Raw genomic sequence first — 5,113 nt, 5'->3', positions numbered from 1 at the left:
GCTTATTCTCAAAGAGAAGTTGAACAATTAATTTTGGGATCGTAAAAACAAAACCAAAAAATTGTGTGGAACAATGCCATGATTTTTCAATTCCAACCCCCCCCCTGAATGTTTTAACCCCCTTGTATATGTTAACTGAATATCCCTTTCTCATCAACCATGAGGTGCTAATAATTTTAACTTTGTTTATTCATATTTACACCATGGCGGTTAGGTACCATTGAGCCTGTGCGATTCACAGTGAGCCTGCGTGCAGCAGAAGGAAACCCTGCCTCGTCCTGCACCATCCCCACCATTGGTGCTAGGTTTGACTTCATTCATACAGCCATTGTGTCAATCTAGCTCTGAGGATTTTCTTTCTTTGTTTTTTGTCCGATCCTCTACTTTCCCAAGCATGTTGTCCTTCTCAAAGGCCTGGTTTCTTCTGATAATATGTCCAAAGCATATGTATATTACAGGATATATGAATGAACATCGCTGATGGGCTAAAAAAGAATGACTTTGGTTATATGCAGGTTAGTTGTACTATGTTTCGCAGAAGCATGCCTTTGCTACTGTCTGATCTTGCAGATTAAGGGTAGCAACTATCACAATCATCAGCTGCTGTGACTCATTGTGGCCCTATGTGTTTCAGAGTAGAATGGCTCCGTGGGTTTTCAATAGTGATGACTCTTTGGAATTAGATTACCAGGCCTTTCTTCGGAGGTGTCTCTGGGTGGCTAGAACCCCAAACCTTTTAGTTAGCAACTGTGATAGGTATGTTTATTGTACCAACCTGGCCAATAGGCACATGTGGGGTTAATAAGGTCGCAGTTTGATTGGAGGGCCAAGAGATAAATGGCTCAGCAAGCCCTGCCTCTCTCTCTCTCTTGCTCTCTGGTGATCAGACCAGCGTATGGCTCCCTTAACTAGTTCTCTGCCTCAACTTGTGAGCTACACTGCCTGTAGGACACCCAACCCATGGATTGTGTGGCTAGAGTTTGAGGTTCCTTCCAGAACTGCTTCTCCATTGCTTGAGCTTGGGAATGTCGGATTCTGTCACCTGGCTGACTGTTGGTCACCTGTCCTGCTCTTTGCTGCCTGTGGCCAGATTACCTGCATTGCTCTATGGAAGACTCAGCTGTCTGCTTCCTTGATCTTGGATCCAGCAGCCTCATGAGTTGAAGGACTTCCAGTACATTAACTGTTCCATGGCAGTGACTGGAACTGAGCCCTCTGTACTGCTGTGTGGGCTCATTAGCTGTTATGTTCCTTTGTGCTGTATATATGTATCTATATCTACATCTATATAATCTGTATCTATCTACATCTACATCTATATCATCTATATCTATATATACATCTACATCTATATCTATATCATCTATACCTATCTATATCATCTATCTATCTATCTATCTATCTATCTATCTATCTATCTATCTATCTATCTATCTATCTATCATCAGTGTCCTGGTTTTGTTACTCTAGAGAACCCTGCCCTGTCTAACACAGCAACCAAGTTTATTAACTGTTTTCTCCCTCAGTAACTCCTAAGTAGGGGATGATATAAGGACATGTTTATGGGTGCCAAATTGACAAGTAAATATGACTTTGAAATGTGCCAAATTGCCTACACTCAGATACCTATAATCCCCGATTCTCGATGTATTCAGTTTACCATGAACCACACTAGAACACTCCAGTTTTTGTTTCAGATTACATTTGCATAACTGGAGAGCAGAAAGCACCAATGTTGAAACTGTAAGTTTATGCATAATGTTTCAACCCCCATGGAAAAATAAAGACCAGCTATACAGATACTAGCAATAAAAGGCAATGATAATGAAAACCTGAACCATGATAAGGAGGTGTTTGACAAATGTCAGAACTGAATTACAGTGGAGTCTTCTAGCTAGTAGCCTGGTGTAAGTCAGGGCTAGCACTACATGACTGACAATCCCCTTTCCTGTATCTTTCCTTCCAAAGTAGGCTGCAAGAAGAATTCTTGGATGATCTTGAAGGTGCAATTATGTTGTAGCTTATATAACTGTTGCCTTCTATCGGCTTGTTCAACTTCTTGCTAAGGCAATGACCTGGTCTACCATTGCTACACCTTCCCCAACTCTTCCGCCAGCTTTTTGAGCACATGTACTAGGCTGGTCTCTCTGTGACGAAGGCTCTGATTTCTGCAGACCATGTAACCACCAAAGTCCGAGGCAACACATACAAGTGTCAGTTTGCTTTCGGGGGTGGGGGTGGTGGTCAAGCATCTGGTTATGGGTGCTGGGTTATTCTTTCTCTTCCCCACTCTCCTTCCATCTTCTTTCTCTTCCTGATTGCTCACTCACCATCAGACGTGAAGACCAGAGCCTCCCGGAGACTGTTGTACCTTTGCCCACCAAGACAAACGTTCAGGTCCTGTGGCTTCAGCTTTGTGGTTCTGCTTCTTTGCGAGAACCCTGACTAATCCAGTGAGTTACAAAAATAAACGACGATCAAGATGTTATTCATTATTTAATTTATAACACTGCAAATGCAATTTGTGCCCAGTGTGATAGATTACTTTCTTGCTGAAGCCAGTTTGTCAGAGGCATGGCATGCCTCCTGTAATTGAGTGTGGTAATCATGAGGGAAAACGTCCATTTCATTCAAAAGGGGAGCCACTCTGAGAGGCGTAGGAGTAGGAGAGAGCGGGGGAGCGGAGGGCAGCAGTGAGGGAACCTGGTGGCCTGTGAGACAAAGGTTTTAAGAAAGGGGAGGGCAATGACCTCAAAGGGCACACTTAGCAAAACTGACAGCACTCTCAGTGGTGTGGCAGAGGAGACAGCCACTCTGTGGGAAGGCTAAGCACAAAGCTCAGGAGGATTTCCAAACCCCCCTCTGCTTCTCTGCCATGCCTTACTCGTCAAACTGGCAAACATTCAACAGTTTGACAAGGCTGCTGACAAGATTGTGGGGAACCAGAAACTCTCACATCATTAGTGCAAAGGCAAAATGATGCTGCCCTGATGGAGGGCGTAGCACACAATCTGGCAGCATGTACTGATTACCTCTGGAACCCGCTTCTAGAACCCATCTTAAAGACAGGCTGCAAACAGATGAGACTCTTCACTGCAGCATGAATCTGTAAGGGCAGGCGACAAGGCCAATGCCCCCACAGACAGGACTGGCCGCAGGACCACACGCACGCCACGGGATACGAGAAACCACAAAAAGGAAGTATTCTCCAGGGGAAATTGTTTCCTTCAACAAAAAAGTGGTCAGAATTACAAAAGGGGGAAACGATCATAAGGCAAAAATAGATTTAATGAGGTCGGATGCCGTACCTAGACCTCGGATGAATCCTAATTCCAACAAAGTGACGGGAAGCGTGTAATTTTAGGCCATCGGGAAATTTGACTGTGACTGGAGTGTCAATGGTATTAAGGAGTCATTGTTTTTATTAGGTCTGATGATGATATGGTGGTGATATTTATAAACATGACCTTAGCTGTTGAGATACGTAAGGAAATTGGAGTAAAATGATGTGAGATCTAGTATTAGTTTCAAAAGACAGTCATGTGCTGTTTAACATTCCTTTGGGCAATGTCTGACTACCTATATGTCCAGGTAAAATCGATTTCATTAAAAATTTTAAGTACATGTAATGGTTTATAATAATAAGCTAGTCTATGTGATGGGCATCAATACATTATTCTTACTGTATTGGTGTGTTAAAGATGCTTTCGTGTATCTGGAAGTAAGTGTTTCTTTTTAAAAATATATTTTTAAATTAAATAATATTTTTATTGACATAGCTTACTCATTCCCATAGATCCCTTCCCATACAGTTCTGCTGTTCAATCCCATTGGGAGGGGTTATATAATCATCAATGCTATCAACTCTCCTCTTCCCCCCCTCAGGGAACCTTTATTTCTGTCACTGTCTCTGAGGGGGGTCATCTATCTTGACTTCCATGTACCAAGCAATCTTGAATGTGCAAATGAATGTATGCAAATTTAACATGCTTAATGAGGTACATCACTTAAGGGCCTTAATAGTATGGGGAGGAAATCTCAAAGAACTAGAGGGTCGTTTAGTGGTTCCTCAGTGCCACGCTCCACCCTGGATTTATTTAGTCTCCATTGTGTGAGGCCTTCCTAAGAAGTACTGTCCAATTGTCTTGCTGGTGGACGTTGGGTCTCCACTATATCCACTCCCCTTCATATCGATTTGGTTGCATATGTCTTGAACTTCTGATATCTCGTCCCATCAATGCCTCATGATCACACAGGCTGGTGGGCGTCTTCCATGTGGGCTTTGTTGCTTCCCTGCTAGATGGCTGCTTGTTTAACTCCAAGCCTTTGAGACCCCAGATACTATAGTTTTTAATAGCTGGACACTCAGCTTTCTTCACCACATTTGTTAAGCACCATTTTGTCTTCAGTGATTGTGTCAGGAAGGTGGGTAGCATACAATGCCACATTATTAGAACAAACCATTCTTATATTGAGGTAAGATTTAAGTAGAGGCCCAACGTCCATCCGCTTCCTTGTTGTATTTACATATATATACATATGAGAACAAACACACATATTCATATACACACACATCTATATATGTTTCCGTCCTACCCTATTAATATGTTTCCTGCCATTCACCTCTTAGTAGTTCCTCTCAGATTCAATTCAATTGATCAAACATGACCAGAAAAGCTACACCTCCTCACAGTCCATTTCAGAACACTTACTATTCCCCTGTGCCTGTCATTGTTGGCTCCCCATTTATCTCTCCACCCTTCTCCCCTCCTGTGCCTCCAGGAACAGGCAGTCTGGCCGCTGTCTCCATCAAACTGCCTATTCTGCATTTCTTGTATAGATCAACATCAAAAATAAAAAACTAAATAATAAATAAGGTAACATAAAATATTAAGAAAACTGAAGTACAAAACCAAAAAGCAACAACCTGCAGATAGTCACCTGACTAACAGGGATCTTGACACAGAGCCACAAGGCACGTTTCCTATACGTCCATGTTGCTATTCCCACAGTCCGGGATGGAGTGGTCCAGCATCCTGCCCCGCCACCTCCCGCCTGCAGTTAATGTCTTGGGTTCTCAGTGTGGACCTCTTTTTTTTTTTCTTTTATTATT

At 42.7% G+C, this 5,113-nt stretch overlaps 1 pseudogene; it reads right to left on the bottom strand.

The window, feature by feature from the left end:
- LOC101659947 overlaps window positions 1-205 on the bottom strand; it is an 865-nt pseudogene extending 660 nt beyond the window's left edge.
- Window positions 206-5,113: the final 4,908 nt, after the last annotated feature.

The sequence above is a fragment of the Echinops telfairi genome, unplaced genomic scaffold, assembly GCF_000313985.2.
Source record: "Echinops telfairi isolate 266 unplaced genomic scaffold, ASM31398v2 ScPeMD7_4225;HRSCAF=4972, whole genome shotgun sequence".
NCBI lineage: Eukaryota > Metazoa > Chordata > Mammalia > Afrosoricida > Tenrecidae > Echinops > Echinops telfairi.
The sequence above is the reverse complement of the archived record's forward strand: the minus strand, read 5'-3'. Positions and strand labels throughout refer to the sequence as shown.